Here is a 24474-nt window from a genome sequence, read left to right as displayed (position 1 = left end):
CGGAATATATTTTATTCACTCATGTTATATAGAATTATACTTTCAAATCAATTTAACCATGTTATTACTGGTTTCTTTCACAGAATTGGAGCAAATATTTTGGCTACCATATCCTTATAATGATATGAGTATCACAGATTCTGGTCATTGTGAATCATCCAAAAGCTACAAGCTTTTTATTTAAACCATGAGAAAATAAAAATAGGCATATCGGTCATAATAAAGCACATCCATTTAGGGTCTACTGACACATCAATCTTTGTCATTTTTATCTGAAATAAGCGACATAACTTTATAAATATACCTAAAATTCACTTTTCTGTAGTAACATATAAAGGAACTGGCACTACATATTATTCTTAAATGCATTAAATGTTTATTTCGCTATACCTGCATTATTATAACTTTTAAATTTTCATTTAAAATTTATGAAAAAAATTCTAGTATAACGGTAAAGTGTTTCCAGCTTAAGTCAACAGAGTATTTCAATGAGCCAATATATTTGCTCCTCATTATGGTTTTCCTTATGAAGTGATCAAATCTGAATGAGGAAGACTGATCTCTCTGGCTTGTTCCTGTTGTGAGATCCTTTGCTTCATGCCATCACAATCTGTGACCAGGGAGGGGGCTCTGATTACCAAGCAGAGGAGTCTATCCCGTCAGTGAGAACTTGCTGCAAGAGATGTGAGCGCTCCCATTTCAAGTCCTACACCGAGCCACGAAAGAGATGCATGACAGGAACTGATTTAGACAGAGGCTTTCACTGCGTTTGTCACTTTTCCAGCATCAATTATTAAAGATAAAAGTACCAGCTCACAGTTTACTTCACTAATAATTTGCAAGCGGGAGCAAACATCATGTTAGCTGAATTCACACATGATGATAAAATGGCAAGGGGAAATTACTGGCAAGCGAGCAGACAGCGATGGGAGAGGAATGTTGAGAACTGGAACAGATGCAAAAGTTCACCTTGGTTCAAATCAGAAATACAGATTCTTCTCTGGAGACTAAGTTCAGAAAAATCACCACAAGCCCTTGAATGAGGAAGACAGTCTCTGAACGAGGTTCCCAAGTATAGATTATGAAGTACTCCCATGACTTCCTCTCAAGTCATAACACAGATTAATTAGCACGTGCAGTATTGTAACATGAGGGCGGAGATGGGCTGGTTACCACCCTTCTAAGAAAACTTGAATGGGGGAGGGGGTCTCTTTAATTAATGAAACCACTGTGTTCTATGAAAGTCTCCAATAAAATTTTGCAAAAATAAATTGGGAATTAGGGCTCAAACAGAAAACAAAAACAAATCTCCTGTTACAAACACATACTGATCTACAGACCATCTCTCCTTTGTTTATAATCTTTGTTTGCTTCTGTAACAGCCCAGGGACAAAGCAGATCAACTAATCGTTCCACACTGAACACAGTGTGGCAGTTGATCCTTTGATTGGTAGCAATAATCCCCATTTAAAATATCAATCATTTGTGACTTGGCCTGCTAGAGCCTATATTAAGATTATCTGTGGAAAAAAAAATAGTAACAATTCCATACACAATTACAAAAAATAGTAACAATTCCATACACAATTACAAAACCAAGCTGGAATCGTGTTGTCTACAGCTATAGTTTGCTTGAAACAGTAGTGGGTTAGAAAATTCTGAAAGCAATTATCCAGTTCTACATCCTGGTTACTGATAACCACTGTGTTATTCAATTGCTGTTTGAAGATCCTGACATTCTCCATTTTTCACATGGCGTTGGAGATGTTATGAAACAGAAATTCAGACCACCCAGAAAACATTACCACTCCACAATCTCTTTGTTTGATGTCACGTTATTATCATCAGAATATATGAGCAATCCTATTTACTGATTATCACTATAGAAATGTATCTTTGAATAATGTGCTCTTGAGTAGAAACAGTCCCCAGCTGTTATCCCAATAAAAATCTTCAACTGTCTATAGACTTTTCCTGATACTATAATCTGGATATGCTGGTTGGTACATAATCCAAATCTATCAGGCTTCACACATAACAGGGTGCTATGATAATATTTAATCTTCCATCAGCTGCCTATCTTCATTCATGAGTGTTTCAAGGACAAAGTCCCCTGCATGCAGGAATTTCTGGTAACTCAGAGTAATACCTACAGAAGAACTTTTTTTTTTTTTGACAGAGTGGACAGTGAGAGAGAGACAGAGAGAAAGGTCTTCCTTTTGCCGTTGGTTCACCCTCCAATGGCTGCCACGGCCGGCGCGCTGCGGCCGGCGCACCGCGTCGATCCAAAGCCAGGAGCCAGGTGCTTCTCCTGGTCTCCCATGGGGTGCAGGGCCTAAGGACTTGGGCCATCCTCCACTGCACTCCCGGGCCACAGCAGAGAGCTGGCCTGGAAGAGGAGCCCCAACCGGGACTAGAACCCAGGGTGCCGGCGCTGCAGGCGGAAGATTAGCCTAGTAAGCCGTGGCACCAGCCAAGAAGAACTTTTTGTAACTAGCAATTTCCATAGCACTTTGATAATACCTCTTTTATAACATCTTCTTGGGTCTATATGTCTACCAGCCTCGTAAACTCTGCATTTCTCATGGGTGACAGCTTCAAGAATAAACACCATTTCTCATTTGTCTATTCCTAAGGAAAGATGGAAATTAGTTAGCAGATGCATTAAATGAATGGGAAAATGCATCCTAATGCATTATCAAGTACAATTTCAAGTGTAGAAAAATATCAACTCCAAAATATACCTCAGCTTCACTTCACTGGTGATGAGCAATACATCAACCAGAGAAAAGTCTCATTTTTAGGAGCAGTCATACTGAAATAATACATATAAAGAGATCATATCTGTTAAGAATATTATATGATGAGGTGTGCAAATACTAGATAGCAAATTTATCTCTTACACTTTGCTGTATTTGATAGGTGGAAATCGTATTTACCATAGTATGGTGAGACAAAGAGCCTCATTAATAGTCCAAAAGCATCTAATTTGGTTTAGCTATTTAAAAGTCATGACAGGAGAATCTGGACAAATGTTTTTGCAAAAGAAATTGAAGAAATACTGCAATCAGCTTCCACTCAAAGATGAGAATAAGAGTGACACACTTAAAAATCGTACATTTATGCTATATTATTCTATTACTCTCCCCAATTAACCTATGCAATATTCTAAGTCAAATCTCTTAAGAGTCATTAGATACTCAGGTTTTTGGTATGTTAAAACTATGCCAGCAATGGTGATCTCTCTAACAGTAGGGACAGAAGCTAAAGGCTGCGCTGTGGCTCTTCCTCTATAAAGAAATTTAAGGTAAGCAGAGTGTTGCAGTAGGCCTGCTAGAATTCATCAACACATATGTTGGGGTAAAATCAGCTACAGCCTAGGGACACTCAGGGTAAATGGACAAATGCACTCAGAAATTCTCACAGAAATCTGTCATTTGAGATTGGTAAAACTCAAGATTTTCAGCATTCACACCCTATCATTTTTAGGCAGTGTTACAGTTTTTCAAACAAGATCTTAGATAAAAAGCAAATCTGCTTGAGCCGGCGCCGTGGCTCAATAGGCTAATCCTCCACCTTGCGGCGCCGGCACACCGGGTTCTAGTCCCGGTCGGGGCGCCAGATTCTGTCCCGGTTGCCCCTCTTCCAGGCCAGCTCTCTGCTATGGCCAGGGAGTGCAGTGGAGGATGGCCCAGGTGCTTGGGCCCTGCACCCCATGGGAGACCAGGAAAAGCACCTGGATCCTGGCTCCTGCCATCGGATCAGCGCGGTGCGCCGGCTGCAGCGGCGGCCATTGGAGGGTGAACCAACGGCAAAGGAAGACCTTTCTCTCTCTGTCTCTCTCTCTCACTGTCCACTCTGCCTATCAAAAATTTAAAAAAAAAAAAAAAAAAAAAAAAGCAAATCTGCCTGCTGAACTGAGCTAGGAGGCTATGGAGTCCACAGGTCCCCTACACGCTCCTCTCTCCTACACTCACTGGACACCTCACAATGTCTAACTGCTGTACCTGCCCTGCCATCTAGAGGATGCACAAAGGTCTTTTCCTCCATTTTTTAAAAAGATACATTTATTTGAAGAGAAGAGAGAGAATCTACTGTCCAACAGCTCACTCCCAAATGGCCAAATAGCCAGTGACAGGCCACGCTGAAGCCAGAATCCAGCAACTCCACCTGGGTCTCTCACATGGATGGCCGGGGCCATCACCTGTTGCTTCCCAGGCACATTAGCAGGAAGTTGGACTGGAAGCAGAGCAGTGGGAACTGGAACCAGCAGCCTGACGTGAGATGCTCACATCACAAGCTGCAGCTTAACCCATTGTGCCAGAATGCCAGCCCCTCTTCTCCATTTTAATACACATTTTTGATTCCATATAAAAATGCCAAATACTCTAATCTCAAATAACTGGTATGAATTTTTACAAGCAATAGCATTTTCTAGCCCAAAGGGATGCAGGTTGCAAAAAATCATTGCCAACACATGTGGAATTCTACTCAATTACTCTGTTGCTTCAACAGCAATCCAGCAACCAAGACCTAGGATTTAAATAAATTACAAGCTGATTTAAAAAGAAGGACTAAACATCTGTAATTTGGGTTGGAATATGCCAGAAGTAACTAAAATGAACCAGAACTCAGAAAATTATATCATTTGCAATCAGGAAGTAATGCATAAAATAAAGCAGTGGGACTGCATCATAACAGGACTTAGCATTCAGTATGAGAAATCAACAGAATTTAGCTGGTGGAAAAACCAACAGGTGTTTCCTTTCTGATATTATTTCACCCAGCAATACTGCATCAAACATTTTAGTTGTCTTTACAAATCCAGCTTTGAGGACTCTGCCCTTTACTTGACATTGAGAATGAGCTCTACCTCAAGAATTTATATTTGAGCCTCTATATACAGCTCAACACTATACCCAACTGGAGTAAAGATCAAACCAATCAAACCAACTTTTAAAAAGAGGAAATGTGGGGCCGGCGCTGTGGCACACTGGTTAAAGCCCTGGCCTGAAGCGCCGGCATCCCATATGGGCGCTGGTTCTAGTCCCAGCTGCTTCCTTTCCAATCCAGCTCTCTGCTATGGTCCAGGAAAGCAGCAGAAGATGGCCCAAGTCCAGGAGAGTTACAGAGAGAGGTAGAGACAGAGAAAGAGGTCTTCCAAAATCCGCTGGTTCACCCCCCAGATGGCCGCAACGGCCGGAGCTGCACCGATCCAACGCCACGAGCCAGGAGCTTCTTACAGGTCTCCCATGCAGGTGCAGGGGCCCAAGGACTTGGGCCATCTTCTACTGCTTTCCTAGACCATGGCAGAGAGCTGGACCGGAAGAGGAGCAGCCAGGACTAGAACCGGTGCCCATATGGGATGCTGGTGCTTCAGGCCAGGGCTTTAACCCGCTGTGCCACAGCACTAGCAGGGCCCTAGGATATATTCTTGAGATTTTATTTAAGTATTTTACTATAAACTATTTCTAACACCCATGTCAGTGTACTTTAAAAACTCACAGAAAATAGAATTCAAGCAAATTTGAGCAAACATTTTGAAATCCATGCATTGATTTCTAATAATGCGTTTTCCACAAACTTTTCCAAGTACTCTGATAATTAACTAACCAGCTTTAACAGATATCAATTTTGTCATTCTATTAAGTTTCTTAAGATTTATTTCTAATACTTGAAAGCTTTTAGGCCATCATCTGCTGCCTCCTAGATGCATCAGCAGGAAGCTGGATTGGAAGCAGAGTAGCCAGACCCTCCAATATGCCATGCGGGCAAGCAGTGGCTTAACCTGCTGTGGCCCACCCCTAAATGGAGATTTTTTCCTTCCTAGCTCCTTGGTACCATCTAGAGCCAAAAGTTTTTTCTATACAGGATCATAATATTGCTATAAGTAATTCATGCCATTGTGACCATGAGTTTCAGCATCTCTTTTTTTGTAAAAGAAGTAATTGTTGGGAACTGGTTTCCCTCCCAAGGGACCTTGGATCTTGCAATGCTGATAATTTTACTTCTACCCAGGGTGTTGTTATAGCCCAGGGAGTTGACCCACAAGGTGGGAGAAAAGGGTAAGGAAAAACAAAGTAGCCTATGACTCTGCTGTCTGGGACACTGGTTTCAAAAGTTCACCTAGACATCAGAGAGGAAAGGTACACTAACAAATAGCTCTATGGCCTTAAGTTAAACCCCAAGTTTATGAGCCTTGGTTTCCCCATCTGAAAAGTCAAAGATTTAGCCCAAGTGCTACTAATTGTCTTCAGTATGAACACTCTACAGCACTTCTGAAGAATGACAAAAAAGATTAACTGTTCCTAACATACCAACATCACTCGATTAAGAGTGGTCAGTATGACACCCTCAGGAACTATCAAAGACATATGCAGAGAAGCAAGGAACCTTCAGTACCCAGAAAGAGGCAACTTGTATGTGGCTGTTCATTTTTCTTCTACCAGCTGTTGGTTATTAGAGTAGCAAGAGCGATCCAAGACATCTAAGATTGGTCTTAGAGGACTGTTCATGTGAACACTAGCTCTCTCTGCCTATGAATTCAGTGTGTAATGACAGGTCTTAATTCTCTATTCTCTGGGTTTCAATATTAAAAAAAAAAAAAAAAAGATCAACTTACTTTTCTACTACGATTTTCAATTTTAAAGGAAAAAAAAAAAAAACCATAAAGGCAACAGGGGAGAAGTTTCAAAACAGCCTGGTTCAATCAGTGTGGGGTTTGGTTTTGTTTTGTAAATGGCCCCAAAGTAAACTAGTCCGACTCACAGCAGCCAGGCACGGCAGAGCTGGGGTACAAGGAAATCAGACATGTAGAGCTGAAGTTACCTTATTCTAAAATTATAGGAGGCATAGCAAATTCTTATTTAGGAATTACGCCAGATAGCAGACAGACATGTGCATTCCCACATGGGTTACATTTAATAATCTTTTGTTAGCAGCACACCTTTCCAGAATCATCACCCTGGGAATGTCTAAACTTGACAAGACCTCTCTGAGACAGCCTGCTCGAAAACAGGTTCACCTGATCCGTTCCGAGCATGGTCCCATAAATGAGCACTCCAGACACACTGCCTGCCTCCTGGGCAACACTCGTGTGGGTGGCTCCAGTTACAGGCTGACGGTCACACATCCCGGTCACACACCCCCGTAAGCACAAACTGTGACTATTAAACATATACAGATGGATGCCCTGAGAGGCGCCAAAGCATAAATGAGTTTTTAAAAGCCTTGGGTGCTATAATCAGTAGTCACATACGAAAATAGGAAAGAAAAGGAAGTGACAGAGAAAGAGGCGAGGTCTAAAATAACTTCGCCCCAGAACTCAGCCCATTTATCATTGTCTACACACAGAGAAAGGCCAAATTACCCCCTATTCCAGGCAGGGGTACAGGAAAATACCTTAATTCCCCGAATTCCATTTATATCACTTGCAAGTGAATCATCAAGAAAATCACTAACTTATAATAGCATTCTGATTCCAAAACTATAGTTCTCATAAGGGCTAAATCTAACTTACTCTAAAAATGGTATCACTAGAGCCTCCAACCAAAATGCAAAGATTAACCTAGGACTCAGTTTGCAAATCAATACTCTCACTTTAAAATAAGGATTATCAGGACAGACATTTGGCCTAGCAGTTAGGATGCTGTAGGTTAAGACACTCACATCCCCTTTCTGGATGGCTGGGTTGGAGTTCCAACTTCCTGCTGATGCAGGCCTTGGGAGGCAGCAATGACGACTCAAGTAGCTGGGTGCCTGTCACTAATGTGGAAGCTGGACTGAGCTCCCAGCTTCACTCCAGCCCCGTCCTGGGTGCTGCAGCTGAGGAGTGAGCAAGCAGATGGGAGCCCTCTCCCCATCACTCTGCCCTTCAAGTAACCTGAAGTTTAAAATAAGGATCATCAAATGGGGGGAAAAATGCCATGGTTTACGGAGGTCACACTGAAATTACAGACAAATCTGCAATCACAACTTCTACTAAACCCCCTCCAACTTTTGGCAGCAGCCCTGCTACATTCTCAAACCTGTGGGCAGAAGACACCAGAATAAGAGACCCAAAGGTGATATGAAAAATACTAACACAGATGGCTTATCCATGTCCTAAAAAATATCAACCAGAAAATTTCACCTAACTTTCAACATACACAGCTTATAACCCAATTATCTTCTTGCTTGAGTTAACAATTATCAGCAGTCAAGAAAAACCTCATTTCCCTGTTACAGCTCCTGAGTGTCTCTGCAATAACAAGTCAGCAGTTGAAAAAAAGCTATATTTCTTTATGTTTTATTTATTTGAAAGGCAGAGTTACAGGGAGAGGGAGGTACAGGGACAAAGAGAGAAAGATTACATCCACTGGCTGCAACAGCTGGGGCTGGACCAAGCTGAGCCTGAGGTCTCCCAGATGGATGGCAGAGGCCATCTTATCTTTTAATTCCATTTTCCATGAACTTCCCAAAGTACCCTTGTATAAATGCTTCTACTCTTCAAAAAATTCACACAAGAATGGAATTCACCATTTTTAATATAGGTAACTCTGCAATAAAATATAAACAAAAAGATCAAGTATTTAGTCACTGTAGCTTGGCCTCTTGTCTGAGGAAATTTGGGCCTCATTCTGAGAGAATCAGTTCCCCTGCACCTCCCAGGAAACAGAATACTTGCTTGGCCTCAAAAATATTGCCCCCAAGTTCCAGCACATCAGCATAAACCTACAATCCTTGAGATTCATCCTTCAGTAAGTGAAGCTTAACTCCGATCCCTTTCTGTACTACCGTCATAAGTCCTGTTGATAGCTTGTGTCCACTGAAAGGACGCAACAAGAAAGGCACATCAGCTCAGCAGTATTCTCCCCTAAAATCCATAACCTCACTCTGACATGGGGGAAAGAAATTAGGTAAACCCTAACTGGGGGACTTTCCAGAATATATCTGAACACTCTTCTTCAAATGGATCAAGTTCAGAAAAGACTGAGAAATTCACAAACTTAGAGACTAGGGAGACATGAATACATGAAACGTGGTACCATGAGTTGGGAGACAGAAAGGGCTACAGCGGGAAAAACTGGGGAAATTCAAATAAAGTCTGTCCTGTACCAATGTTAATTTCATTGTCAGCATTACAGGAGCTGGGTACAGGGTACACAGAACTCTCTGTACTGTCTGTAACTCTTCTAAAAAGTCTAGAGAATGAAAAAATAAAACATTTTTTTAAAAGATTTATTTATTGAAAGGCAGAGTTAGGAGAGAGACAGAGAGAGAGACAGACAGATGAGAGATCAATCTTCCATGCCCTAGTGCACCCCTAAATGGCCACAACAGCCAGGACTGGGCAAGACCACACCCAGGAGCTTCATCCAGGTCTCCCACACAGTTTGAAGTGTCAAAGTACTTGGGCCAGCTTCCTCTGCTTTCCCAGGTGCATTAGTAGGGAGCTGGATCAGAGCAGCCAGGACACAAATCAGCACCCATATGGGATGCCAGCATCACAGGCAGCAGCTTAACCCTCTATGCCACAACACTGGTCCCAAAATAAAACATTTTAAAACTTAAATGGGCCTCAACATCAGTTGGTTTTAATCTACATAAAAGATATTCTGGGGGCTGCTGCTGTGGGTTAAGCTGCTGTCTGCCGTGCCGGCTTCCCATATGGGCACCAGTTTGAGTCTTAGCTGCTCCACTTCTGATCCAGTTCCCTGATAATGCACTTGGGAAAACAGCAGAGGATGCTCCAAGTGTTTGGGCCTCTGCACCCACATGGGAGACCCAGAAGAAGCTCCTGGCCCTGGCCTGGCCCAGTCCCAGCCATTGCAGTCATTTGGGGAGGGAACCAGTGGATAGAAGATCACTGTCTGTCTCTCTCTGTCTCTCTCTCTCTGTAATTCTGACTTACAAATAAATTTTAAAAAAAAATCTGAAAACTCAACCATTTTCCCCATTTGTTAGAATAGATTTGTGCTACACTACAAAGTGAGATGGTTTCACTATCTTCTTAGGACTTCAGGTTTTGAAAAGGGTACAAACTATGATAGCAAACATATGGTCCTTTAACACAGTAAAATATATCCAATAACTAAAATAAGTTATTCATTCATTCACAAAGCTTCACAGATGTGGACCATGAACTATACCATACACTAATGATTAAAAAAAAAAAAACATGCTGTCAGTCAACACACTAATTGTGGGGAGCAACTCGGACTAGACTAAGTTACTGGAATTAAGACTTATTCTATGCATCTGCTCTCCCACAATATGGCGCTGGGGGAGGAGAAAACAGCTTCTACGCAGCTGCCTCCAGTTCAACCAATAAACTGTAGGACCTACTCCTGATTGGAGGAGAGCAGCGTACTCGGCGTGTGGGCAGCCGAGTTAGGATTGGCGGAGGAGGACTATAAAGGAGGAGAGAGACGGCATGCACCAGGAACATCTAAGGGGAACACCTGTGCAGCCCCCGAGAGAGCCGGCCGGCGGTGTGCCGCTCCCCTGCGGAAGTGGGGAATGTGGCAGGGGGAACTGCCCTTCCATGGAGGTGGAAGGGACGGCAGCCAACCCGGGGAGAACCAGCAGCAAACCTGGGGAGGGCCGAGCAGACAAAAGAACAGCGCAGGGTCCTGTGTCGTTCCTCCACGAAGAGGGGGAGCGACAACTAATTAGTATTATCAGTTCAAAAACAAAGGATTCAGAAGAACCTCTCTGACCATCACCAAACTGAACAGGTACCCTCCCTTGGGTATCCCATAGCATTGTATGTCTGCCATATTGAACTTTACTGATGGTTTCATCATATGTCTCACACCTCATACCAATACCGGCTAAAAACTACACTCTGAGACTTCACCTTCTGCGTAAGCTTGGACGTTAGTCTCTTACTGTTTTGAGGCAACTTACAAGCTTAGCTTAGGCAACTCACAAGCTTGATCTTGCCTGGGAAAGACTATCTCATCTTTCAGGGTTGCTTGCTGGAAACCCAGAGAAATTCTTGGGACACAGAACACTTGGGACGGCCTTGCACTCCTGACACACCCAGGAAGAACATGTCAGAATGCTCAGGGCCCACGGAAGACCAGCTTCCCCAACAACATTCTTAATGGCTGCTACACACTCCTGCTTTTTTTGTAACCTTAGCACCTAGCATGATCCATGACACGCTGGCTCCTTAAGTGTTTTTATTAAATGAGTAACTACAAGCTAGAAATCCTGAGTCAGAAATAGTGCCCTCAATATTATGACCAGATACTTAGTTACTTAATCTTAGTTTTTTAAAGATTTATTTATTTGAAATGCAGAGTCAGAGAGAGAGGAAGAGACAGAGATCTCCATCTGCTGGTTCACTCCCCAAATGGCCCCAATAACTAGGGCTGAGCCAGATCGTAGCCAGAAGCCATGAGCTTCTCCTGGGTCTCCCACATGGGTGCTGGGGTTCATCCTCTGCTGCTTTCCCAGGTGCATTATCAGGGAGCTGGATCAGAAGTAGAGCAGCCAGGATTCAAACCAGCATTCATATGGGATCCCATCATCCATCACAGGTGGTGACTCTACCCGTTACACCACGGCACCAGCCTAGTCCTCCATCTCTCTAAGCCTTGCTAATTTCTAGGAAATGTTCAATAACAGAAGCTGAGGAACAGTTTGTACTTTTTTCCTCTTATACTATTTGCTGAGCTCTTTACTTAGTTTAGGGTTAATCTTATGTGTATAAAGTTAACTGAAAACAGATCTTAGTAAAAAATAAGAACGGGAATAGGAGAGGGAGAGGGAGAGGCAGGAGGAGGAAGTGCGGGAGTGCAGATGAGAAGAATCACTATGATCCTAAATTTGTATTTATGAAATGCATGAAGTGTAGATACCTTAAATAAAAGGTTTCTGAGAAAAAAAATTTAAAAAGCTGAAGAGACATTTAATGAAATAATTTTCTCTAAGGATTCTTCTCTCCCAAAAACTAGAAGTTTCTATATCTTTTTAAAAAAATATTTATTTATTTATTTATTTGAAAGGTAGAGTTGCAGAGAGGCAGAGGCAGAGAGAGATCTTCCATCTGCTGGTTCACTCCCCAAATGGCTGCAAAAGCTGGAGCTGCACCAATCCAAAGCCAGGAGCTTCTTCCGGGTCTCCCACATGGGTGCAGGGGCCCAAGGACCTGGGCCATCTTCGGCTATCACAGGCCACAGCAGAGAGCTAGATAGAGGGTAGAGCAGCCGGGACTCAAACCACAGGCGGAGGATGAACCCACTGCACCACGGCGCCAATCCCAACAGGCATTTTCATAACCACAGCATCTACCATGATCCATGACACACTGGCTCACTGACTGAATCTCTTTACTCACTATTGGTCTCTTCAAACATCCAGTTTCTTCATGATTCAGACTTGGTAAGATACAAATTTCCAGGAATTTATCCACCATTTTCTGGGTTGTCCAACTTATTGGCATATAATTGTTCACAGTGTCTCCTACGAACTTTTGTATCTCCTTATTATCAGTTGTAAAGTTTCCTCTTGCATTTCTGATTTGAATCATTTTTTCTTAGTCTAGTAAAGGATTTATCCATTTTGTTATATTTCTGAAAACCAACTCTAAGTTTCATTGATGTTTTCTATTGTTCTATTCTCTATTTCTGCTCTAATCTTTGTTGTTTCCTTCCTTATGTGAACTTTGGGCTTAATTCGTTCTTTTTCTAGTTCCTTGAGGTATACTGTTAAGTTGTTTGAGATCCTGTTGATGTAGTAATTATTGCTATAATCTTCCATCTTGGAACTACATTTGCTGCATACCGTTTTCATACATTGTATTTCCATTTCATTTGTCTCAAGGTAGTTTCTTAGTTTCAACATGTATACATATTATGAAATTTATCCTACTACCTTAGATTAGGATGTAATGAAATAGAAAAACTGTCTGCCCACAGAATAACTATTGGCAACAACAACTGTATATCTCAAAATAGCTAGTAGAGAAGATTTCTTTAATAATCCCAAAGAAATAATAAATACCTAAGGTGACAGATATGACAGGTGTCCTAATCTGATCATTGCTTAGTATACACGTGTGCTAAAAGGTTGGGCTGTTTCCCATAAAAATATACAATAACTGTATTTCACCCACAACATGCTTTTAAGTACCTGAGTAACACACCTTACGTGGGTAAGAGCCTGAACTTGGCATATGTTCAGGAAGTGGGGGCACTTGTTATCACCATCAGCTGATCAGCTTAAGCTCACCCGCTGCCAGGGCCCAGTCACACACACGTATCCCTTTGTTTGTTAAACACAACTTTTGTAAACACTGGATACACTCCCATACTACAACTGAGTAAAATGCTATAAAACTATTGCAAGGTTAAAGAGGCTAGGAGAAAAGTATCGTAGGGCTGAAAAAACTCCGCGAAAATTCACCTTGCCTATCCCTCTACAGCTGCAGAGACTGAAACAAATTCCACCAAAAAAATCAAATGAGTTCTTGGGCATTGTGTTTTATATTGTAATTATGCATGTCAGTACCACACTGGATATTTTAATGACAGCCCCATTGTTGATGGTGGCATTTCAAATATGACTCACAGTATATCCTACTCAACAGTTTTCTTTATCTATAAAACACTGACTTCTGAATAGTGGTTTATCACTTTTTAAACAATGCTACATGATGCATACCCTACATTTTAAAAAGGCAGGTATTCTTTCTAACTCAACAGTTTGTTATTTAAAAAACAGGAGGTTCCAAGAGCTTCAATCCCACTTTCTCAGAGCCATGTAGCTAGAAAGGGGCAACCAGAATGAAGAGATCACCTGAGACTCATCATCTAATGTAAAATCTAATCAATCCATCCCGCTACCTGAACATCCACGCTACATTCCAGTTATACTTACTCACACAAATGACCTTACAATCACAATCCTGAAGTTATAACTGCCCATGTCATAGCCTCTGAATTTATCCACTAAGATTTTTTAAAGGTCTATTTATTTATTTGAAAGGCAGAGTAACAGAGGCAGAGAGAGAGAGAGAGAGAGAGAGTGAGTGAGTGAGTTCCATCCACTGGTTTACTCCCCAAATGGCCACAATGGCTGGAGATGGGCCAATCCAAAGCCAGGAGCCAGGAGCCTCTTGTGGGTTTCCCAGGTTGGTACAGGGGTCCAAGGACTTGGGCTACCTTCCACTGCTTTCCCAGGCCATAGCAGAAAGCCGATCAGAAGTGCAGCCAGGACTCAAACTGGTGCCCATATGAAATGCAAGTGGTGCCCACATAAAAGCCGTTATGCCAAAGCACCAGGCCCCATTTCAAGATTTTTGTTTTGGAAGAGGTTCTATATTAACCTTCCTTGCAGACTTCACCAAAAAGAATATCTTCCCAGAACAAAGTAAAGAGAACCAACTTCCACCTAAGTATCACATTTATCTTATTTATTTCTTCTCCATTCCAGTTCCTCTAAAATTAAGACTTTTTTTAAGAGAATTGGGAGTCCATAAAATAACCAGAGAAGAGCTACACAGAGGAACTTGCTGAATGCTATGTAGACTGTAGCGCTCAGATTTGATGAAGCAGCCAGTTAGGCATTTGTCAACCAAAATATAAGTTAAACCCCCAAAAAAAAGATTCACTAACATCTCTCATTTAACTATTTCCAGTAAAAACAATTGAAATTAACTAATAATCTTCATAAACATTCAGTCCTTAGTTATGGTCACTGCTAGTGATCCTTTGGCTCAGCAACTGGGGACTGGAACCAAAAATGGTGATGTCAAAAGCAATGACTGCTCTGGCAAACAAAATCTATCAATCAAGTATCACTTTGGTGACTTTAATTTACTAGGGAAAACATTTTTAAAGGAACAGATTAAAAGAAAAAAGCTGGGTACCTCTGAAGATGATAAATTTCAAAAGGTTAAACCACCTAACAGGTTTTAACTTAATAGAAGCATCAAACAAATTCAATGGCAGAGCTCACGGAAACAAATGAAGATAAAACTAAATTTAAAATATATCCCAAGAAACCTCTTTCAGAATAATACATCTCTGTGATGACTGATGAGTACAAAAAATAATGAAGAATGAAGAGACCAGTGCTGTAGTGTAGTGGGTAAAGCCACCGCCTGCAGTGCCAGCATCCCATATGGGCACCAGTTCAAGCCTCAGCTGCTCCACTTCTGAGCCAGCTCTGCTATGGCCTGGGAAAGCAGTGGAAGATGGCCCAAGTCCTTGGGCCCCTGCAACTGTGTGGGAGACCCAGAAGAAGCTCCTGGCTCCTAGCTTTGGATTGACGTAGCTCCAGCCGTTGCAGCCGTCTTGGGAGTGAACCAGTGGATGGAAGACCTCTCCCTCCCTCTCTCTCTCTCTCTCTCTCTCTCTCTGCCTCTCTGTAACTCTACCTTTCAAATAAATAAATAAATCTTTAAAAAAAAAATCACGTAAAGACAGTTCCATTCATACGGAAGGCTTCCCTAATGACATTACCTTTGGTAATATAAGGGTCAAGTATAAAATATTCAAATTAAAAAAAATTACAAAAAACACTTAAGGGATCAGTATTTCCAGAATTTACTATTAAGTCTGCCAAAAAGTTTATAGACATCCCTGGCGCTGACCCCTGGTATAAAGACACAGACCTCCCAGTACTTTTCAAGACTACTTTACAAAAAAGAATGAAGAAGTTATCAGAATGAATTGTAAGCTAAATTAAGAGCTAAACAAAGTAGTCAGCGCTGTGGTGTAGTATGGCTGCCACCTGAGACGCCAGCATCCCATGTGGGCACTTGGCTGCTCCACTTCCAATCCAGCTCCCTGTTAATGTGCCTTGGAAAGCAGCAGAAGTTGGCCCAAGTGTTTGGGCTCCTGCATGCACATGGAAGGCTGGATAAAGCTCCTGGCTCCTGGCTTCAGTCTGGCCCAGCCCTGGCAATCGCAGCCACTGGGGAGTAGATGGAATATCTCTCTCTCTCCCTATAATTCAAATAAATAATAAAATTTTAAAAAGGTGAAACAAAACAAGCACTGACAATGCTGAAATGAAATTTTTAATTGGATGTTTGCTGAAATTTTTAAGTGATTTAGACAACCAGAGTAGATCCTCACATCTTTTCCTAAAAGAGCAAAAGATGGGGGCAGGCATTTGACCCAGCAGTCAAAAATGTCTATATGCCCTGGTTCAAGTCTCAGTTCTCAGTTCTAGCTTCCGATTCCAGATTCCTGCCAATGAACCATCAGTTGCTGCCTCCCAAAATGCACAAGTGGTTGGGTCCCTGCCACCCCTGTGAGAGGCCTGGACTGAGTTCCCGGCTGTAACATGGTCCAGCTTCAGCCACTCTGAACATTTAAGGAGTGACCCAGTGAATGGGAATGTCTGCCCTCCCTCCCTCCCTTTCAAATAAAAGGGAAGGAAGGAATAATTCTACTTAAGGAAGAAGCTAAAGAAGCACTAAATAACGCCAAAGAAGCCAATACTGGCAACCTACAGCTAAAGAACAAGGAAGATATATACAAATAAGAGGAAAGGTAGAAACAGAAAGAACTAAAAAAACTCAGAGGATCAGCAAAGACTCCCTCAACAAATGGCAACTTAAAAGTCTGATTTAGAAGAAAAGGTAGTGGGCAACAAAGCAGTCCAGGCTGGGCACAGTCCAGTGGGCACAGTGCAATCTCAGGGTAAGGAAATCAAAGTTAACAGTGATGAAAAACAAGGCGCAGCTGGACCAGTAAATACACAGCAGAACCTGCACAGCAGAGCACAGAATGGAACTGGACACCAGCAGGGTGGCATTCACACAGATCTTCAGCTACTTTTATCTTTCTGAGGTTTTAAAACAACTGAATTAGGTCCACTTCAATATCCAGTTGTAAGAAAGATTTTGTTATAGAGCCGGCGCCGTGGCTCAATAGGCTAATCCTCCACCTTGCGGCGCCGGCACACCGGGTTCTAGTCCCGGTTGGGGCGCCGGATTCTGTCCCGGTTGCCCCTCTTCCAGGCCAGCTCTCTGCTATGGCCAGGGAGTGCAGTGGAGGATGGCCCAGGTGCTTGGGCCCTGCACCCCATGGGAGACCAGGAAAAGCACCTGGCTCCTGGCTCCTGCCAGGATCAGCGCGGTGCGCCGGCTGCAGCGGCGGCCATTGGAGGGTGAACCAACGGCAAAGGAAGACCTTTCTCTCTCTGTCTCTCTCTCTCACTGTCCACTCTGCCTGTCCAAAAAAAAAAAAAAAAAAAAAAAAAAAAAAAAAAAAAATTAATCACTAAATAAAAAACACATATTAAAAAAAGAAAGATTTTGTTATAGAAGTTGACTTTGGTTATCCAAATGAAATTGTTTAATAACATATGAATAAAGTTCTGTTTGTGTTTTGTCAGGTAATTCAAATATCAAAGGGAAGGTTTCTCCTCTAAATTGCCTCTGTAGTATGAGACTACATCACTACAAACTATATACCACAAAGAAAAACCGGCCAAATCAGTGAGGGCAAATGTACCCTCCTGATGCATAGGAAACAAAGGTTCAAGGTTTAAAAGTGTAGGCTATTAGAATACCTTTTCAATTTCCCTTTCAAACTGCTGGCACAGTACTACTGAAATCCTCCCCCAAATTCAACTTTCCATCAAGTTACACTGAATAAGACATATAAGAGCTTTCAATGCAAACATGCATAGATAACTGTGCCGGCTTAACTGTAAACTAAACAGTTTAATTTGCTCCACAGAGCTAACAGACTTGCACAAAGACTTTCCCATGTTCACCTTCAACACTGCTCCAGTGCATTCTACTCACAGCTTCCTAACTCTGGTTCTCAGTGGCATCCTCAAAGCAACCGACAGTCAATATGGCATGAATTCAGTGATTCACCACTTGGAAAAAAAAGGCAAGGGCAGAAGAAAATTCTTAAATATCTAAATTTTAAGGCCTAACAGTGACAGCAGGATACCATTTCAAAGCTCTTGAAACACAACTGAGAACTTCAAGAGTACTGTTCAGACAGAAAAGCTGAGGCTTGGTTATCTGAGTCCTACAAGCAGCTAAAGAATCCCAAACCCACCAAAAAAAACACACAACTCAAACAGAACGTCCCACTCCCACACCTTCCACTGTCCATGGCCAGAAACTCAATGGTCGGACTTGGTGACCCAGGCTGAGTGTAGGAAAAGGCTTCTCCCTAAAGGGCTCCATTTCATTGGCAGAAACTGAAATTCTATCCTTACAAATCCATTTTAAAGACTTACTCCTTTTATGCAGAGATTTGTAAAAATAAAATATGTGAATGGGTAAAACAGATTAATGATTTGAAGAACTATTCAGGCAACATAATTAGCCAATATCTGGGCCAAGAAACAGGCTACAGATAACCAGCCCCACAGCCACCAGCTACTTTGTGCTCCTCCCGAGTCATTCCTCCTCCTCATTCCCCATGTACAGGTGACCACAATCCTGACCTTTGGAATAACCGTTTCCATGGTCTTAATTTTATCATTTCAACACGCATCCCTAAATAACAGCTTACCTTTCCATGTTTTTCCTTTATATAAATACAATTACACGGAGGTAGTCTGAGTGTATGGTGTCTTTCACTCCATGTTAGAGAGTTTATCTGATTATGCATTCATTCTGCTGTCTGTGGACTGGAGTAGCTTCCATTCACAGCTCTTCTGAAGAATACAGGCCTGAACAGTGCACACACACATTGCAATCTCTCTAGAGAGCCTTCCGGGGTGGCTTATTCAACTGCATCTTCAGCTTTACTGGGAAAAGGCAAACTATCTGCCAAAGTGTAGCGACAGAAATTCTCTAATTAGCAACCTTCAAAGTACACTGCGACAATGGCAATTCTCCTTAGGTAATACACATTAAGCAAGGTGTGCTTTGAGCAAAAACACTGAGTCGGAAGCATACGCACAGTGCAACTAATTCTGGAGGGAGAAATGAAGTATAAAGGACAGTCCACATCAGGTAGCCCTCAGCTGAGAAGACAAACCTGGATCACTTGTGGGCACATGGCAGACAGGTGAGGCAGAGGAAACACTATGTCGTAACCTCATACCACCAGCTTCTCCATGCTTAGACTCAATCACAACACTGGTAGCCAATCAACAGGCTCAAGCACCAATGATATACCTAAAGCTTCTAGCTTCTCAGAAAAGAGATTTAAATTTTGTCAACTATTCCCATGTAGCATTCAAGAAAAATGCTATTAGATTGGAACTTCAGCAAATACAGATAATTCAGCTTCTATCAAAAGGAACTTCAGATAAGTACTGAACCTATATACCACATTTACATATTAAGCAGAATCAAAACCAAAGAATCAGTGGTTGCTGGCACATCAAATCCAGCACTCTTACTTTGCCACATTCTTGTTTTCATACAGAGAAAAAGAAATTGCCTAAATTTACACAGAAATGTGATGGAATAGATTCAAATCCAGCTGTTTGTGAGGCCTGTTCTTATATTAAACTGCTTGGCCCAAAGAAAAGTTACCATATCACAAGTCACACTTAAATGACCTGTACAAAAAAAAGTAAAAAATTCCAAAGTTGAAAAATTGGTTCTAATTTCAGTTATGTTGGTACTTTGATAAATTATAAACTAAATAGAAAATGGAATCCAAAAGGTTATATATGCCTTAGAAGACTAAAATACAAAGCAATTATGCTACCTTAGCAACCAATAAAATTGAACACCTCAGAGAACAAAGCAAAATTTGAACTTTGAAGGAAAAAAAATACAAAGAACATTTCTGTAATCTTGGGGAAAAAATTGGATATTTCAAGGCATCAAACAATACAAGCTGGGAAGGGGCACTTGGCCTACCAGCTAAGATGCTGCTCGGGACACCTGCATCCCGTATCCAGGGCCTGGCTCAGGTTCCAGCTGTTCTGCTTCTGGCTCCAGCTACCTGCTAACACACATCTGAGGAAGCTACAGGTGATGGCCCAAGTAGTTGTGTCCCCGCCACCCACATACAGATGTGAATCTCCATTATTTCACTGTCTGCCTTTTAAAAATATTTTATCTACTCATCTATATTTATTTGAAAGACAGAGTTAGAGAGAAAGATCAAAGTCTTCCATCTGCTGGTTCACTTCCCAAATGGTCACTTCCCAGTGGACTGGGCTGGGCCAGGCCGAAGCCAGGAACCCAGAACTCCAACCAGTCTCTCACGTGGGTGGCAGGAGCCCAAGTCTGTGGGCCATCTTCCTCAGCTGCCCAGACGTGCAGCAGCTGGGATTCTAACTGGCTCTCCCGTGAGATGCTGGCGTAGCAGCTGGAGGCTTAACCTGCTGAGCCACACCGGTCCCTCCCTCGCTGTCTTTTAAGTAATTAAAATAATTTTAACAACTTTTAGAGATAGAAAATGACAAATTCTATGACATTAAAATTTAAAACTACGCACAGAAAGTCATCACAAAAGTAGAAGCAAATCTCATATTGGAAGGTACTTACAAAGATGAACTTCCAAAGTACCAAGAATATATTTCCAACATGTAGAAATCAATTAGAAACAAACCAGGGGGGTGATCAAAGAATGGGGGCAGGCACTTCACAGCTCCATCTCAAGAGTAACTATGGAAATGCAAAGTGAAGCCTCCCAGGGCCACTAAGTCCAGGCTTCTACACACATTACCTCACCGCCATCATCTGCAACCCCACCCAACATCTCAGCACTCAACAGTCTCCGCCTCCCACCACCACTTCCTACCTTTCCAACTCACTCTCCCTTGACACCAACACCTCTGTACTGCCCTCCACTTCCTCTCATGCCTTCACTTCCCTCCTCAACCCACTAAAACTGTCAGTCTTTCTCACTATCCTTTCTCCCTCCATTGCACTTCCCCAGCTAAGCTTTAACCGGGATTAACTCCTGCTCTCCCATTCCTCTCTGCCCACATCCACAGCGTAGAGCAGTAACGAGGGAAAGACGCAGCCACCCTCAGCTGAAATTCGTGACAGGTCACCTCAAGTGGGCCTGCGGGACCCGCCACCCAGTGACCGTTTCTCATTTTCCTGTTTCATTCACTCTCCCACTCCCTGCGCAACTGTTTCTTACCTTCTCCTGTCTCCTCACACTTTGAACACCTCTTCTTTAACACTCATTCACAGCTTATTTCACGGAGAAAACTAAACCCCTATTCCTTGCACCCACCTCCCTGTATCTATGCCCATGTATGCTGCCTTTCCTCTGGTTGCAGCTGAAAAACCGTCCAAGCCCCTAGCGATAGGCAATCTGTCTACCTGTCCAATATATGCTATGACTGTATATGGGTATCTATCTATTAAAGAACATAGACCAGAAATTCAATGCTCCCCACATTTGCCCTCTTTCCAGGATCTTTATCATCAAGTCAATATGTAATTGTTTCTCCCATCTTTTAAAAAAAAAAAGTCTTGAACCAATTCCCTCCAAGCAGCTGATTATTCTCCTTTCCTTTCTTAAATAACTTCCGCAAAATTAAGAGTTGTTTATACTTGCTGTCTCAAATGTCTCTCCTCTCACCTTCTTTTTAAATTTAAGAACTTATCCCACCACTCTACCAAAGCTGCACACTTGAAATCACCACCAGTGCCTCACATGGTTCAACTCAATGATCAGTTCATCACCTTCGCCGCCACTGGATGCAGATCCCTCCTTCTCCCCCAAACCCTGCAGTACAAAAACCTCGTCTCCCCTCTAGCACTCATGCTCAATCTCCTTTGCTGGTTTCTTCTCATTTTGCCAACCCTTTAGACACTGTGGTGCCCAGAGGTCAGTCCTTTTCTAAGTAATAACCCCTCAGTCAATGCCTCCATTCTCATGACTTTCAACATCATCAGTAGGCTGGCAACACCCGGTATGTACCTCAGCCCAGACCTCAACGCTAAATCCCCAGCAGCCTTTATCTAACAGGCTTCTCAATCTCTCCTTGTGCATCTTGTGCTGGGTCTACCCCATTTGCCACTGCAGATCTACCCCCTCCACCCTGCTGCCCTGAAGGTTAACCTATGTGCATTACAGCAGCAGGCTGCCCTTCCTTCTGCTCCCAGCAGGTTAGGTTCATGGAAGCACCGGCAGGAGACAAAGAGAAGAGTGCACAGCTACAGGACTCACTCCTGATTCTCTCCATGTGGGGTCGTCTCCACTGGCTGTGCCTCCTGACCACAGGTGGTGATGCATCTTACAGGCAAACCCTGTGCAGACAGACTCTCCTTCGAAGTTCCAACAACAAAGGATGGTTACAATGTGGTGCTCCTCTCCGAGCTTTTCCTATAGCCTACTTATATCTCTGCAGTGACTCCCTTTGTCAAAACCTCCTTTCAATTATATTGAATAAGCCACCTACAAAAGCCCTTCAAACCATTCATGGCGCAGGGAGGGGGGACTAATTAAAAGTTTATTTTCATACAAAAAAATTTTTGGAATTCATATATACAAGGAGTCTTCAACAAGTTCATGAAAAATTATGAAAAAGCTATGCGTGTATTTAAAAAGATTTTTGCATCAAAATAAAACTTTTGTTCTAATTCCATTTCTCCTCAAGCTTTCTAAAGAAGCCTCGTATATCCTACAGGAATTCTGGCTGACAGGACGTTTGATTTGCATCGCAACTTTAACAAGCAACACTAAACTCTTATATAGTTTACCCATTTACTTATAGACAACTCCTTTCACCTTGCTATTCAGGTCAAAATCCCCGACATCCTCCTATCTCTCAGACCTACCTATCTGCAAGCCCTCTCTGCTCTCCCCTCAACAAAGATCCAGAACTCCACCATGTTTCGTCAGCTCCCTGGCTATCACCCTGGCCCAGCCACCATCACTGCTTGCCAGGATTATTGCAACACCCTCCTAGCTGGTCCCCTTGCTGCCAGACACTGTGTGGGAACTGTCTTTAGTTCGTTCCAGCACAGCAGAGCAACCCTGCTAAAGCATCGCTCGTCTTTGGTACCCTCCAGGGCGTCTCATCTTACTCGGAGTAAAGTCCGCATTTCTAAGAGTCTACAGGTTTCCAGGAGATTTGGCCACGCAGTGCTTTTCTGACCCCTGCACTTCTGCCACGCTGCCTTCCTTGCTACTCCCTCTGCCTGTAACATTCTCCCTGCAAACACCCTCAATGCCTTCTCCCTCACCTCCTCAGACCACTCCTCAACGCCACCTTCTCTGGCATCCTTTTGTTAAACTACAACAGCTCCTCCTCACATTATTTCTGTCCTAACCAATTACCACCACTGACCATGTTATATGCTTTCTTTTTCTTTCTGGTTTCCACCCACTACATCCACTCCACGAGGCAAGTGGTTTTGTCCCGTTCCCCACTATAACATCAGCCTCTAAAACAGCGGCTGGAAACAGCAGCCACTTAAATACTTGTTGTATGAACCACAATCAGATACCATCCAATCGACTGGTCACAATTAAAAAGTCTATCAGTACTACGTACTGGCAAGAGTGGGGAACACTAGGAACTCTAGCTCATCTCTACTTTGAGAAGCCATTTGGCAAGACCTAGCTACGTGTATGCCATCCAAATGGCCAACAAATAAAGGCAGTGTTCTAAAATACAGAATCATTCCAAAGAGTGCAGCAACCTATGTAAGGGAAACGTAATATTTTGTCATCAAAGAACAAACTCTACCTCTCAAAAGCCAACCATATAGCAACCAATACTGCAGCACGCATGGAGAAAGCAAGGCAGCCCTTCGACACTCCCACTGTGGTGAGAGTAGACAGACAAGTAATCAGCAGAATAGGGAAGAAATGTAAGCACATATCAAAGTATGACAGCCACAACCTTCGAAGAAACCACAAGTAAACAAGACACTTAAGAAATCAGGAAGCAAAGACAGACCACAAGAAAAATACACAGAACCGAGCCATGTGCCAGGTTATAAGTTACCAATAAAATGCTTAAATAACCAAAATCACAAACCAGTTGACATGCCTGCTGCATTAGACTAGAATTTTTAATTGCCTTCAAACACACAGTATCTCTTATTACCAGATACTGACTACACAATTGGTTGAAATAAATCCACTGGTAATACGCATGCTAATTTCACTGCATTACTCCAATTTTCTCCTTCTAGATCTTCGGGCAGAAAGCCGATAAGAACTGTAACTGACCAGTCCACATTTTACCTTCATTCCTTTCTCGGACCTAGAAGAAAACAGCTTATAAACCCCCTAATTGGCCAGAATGCAAGGAACAAGAGGGCAATACTCCCTTGACTGGCAAGTGGAGGATTATTAGCCCTGGTGCAGTCAATATCTTGAATGTCATCTCCAAACCTCTATCTCAGGGGACTATGTTACATGTGTCACCTACTCATGTGATAATGACACCACACTGAACTTTGTGCTCTGACTCACAACTTAATACTCTGCCACTTCTTTCCTACTCAGAAGTGCATTCCACAATGCCGGAAGAGAAAGCATCACTTTTTGAGTACTGTTCTGGTGCAGGCAGATGAAAAGCAGAATTTAACAGCAACCTAGAGTTGTGGGAAGAGGGAATTCAAAA

The 24474-nt window shown here is 42.5% G+C and overlaps 2 protein-coding genes across 5 annotated transcripts in view; one reads left to right on the top strand and one right to left on the bottom strand.

The window, feature by feature from the left end:
• The window catches only part of CHRM5 (cholinergic receptor muscarinic 5), an 81612-nt gene that overhangs the window by 2967 nt on the left and 54171 nt on the right, over positions 1-24474 (top strand). The window contains exon 2 of one of the 2 annotated variants that reach the window (XR_011380834.2): positions 84-1962. The exons of the other annotated variant lie outside the window; for it this stretch is intronic. The gene's annotated coding sequence lies outside the window, so the exon portion shown is untranslated. Of the gene's footprint in view, positions 1-83; positions 1963-24474 lie in introns of those variants that run through there. 2 annotated transcript variants of the gene reach the window in all.
• Positions 1-24474, bottom strand: part of AVEN (apoptosis and caspase activation inhibitor) — a 189495-nt gene that overhangs the window by 111132 nt on the left and 53889 nt on the right. The gene's annotated exons all lie outside the window — the stretch shown is intronic.

This window comes from Oryctolagus cuniculus, chromosome 12 (genome assembly GCF_051225735.1).
Source record: "Oryctolagus cuniculus isolate XC-2025 breed Fujian yellow rabbit chromosome 12, ASM5122573v1, whole genome shotgun sequence".
In the NCBI taxonomy this organism is placed as follows: Eukaryota; Metazoa; Chordata; class Mammalia; order Lagomorpha; family Leporidae; genus Oryctolagus; species Oryctolagus cuniculus.
This window is presented reverse-complemented; position numbering and strand designations above follow the sequence as displayed.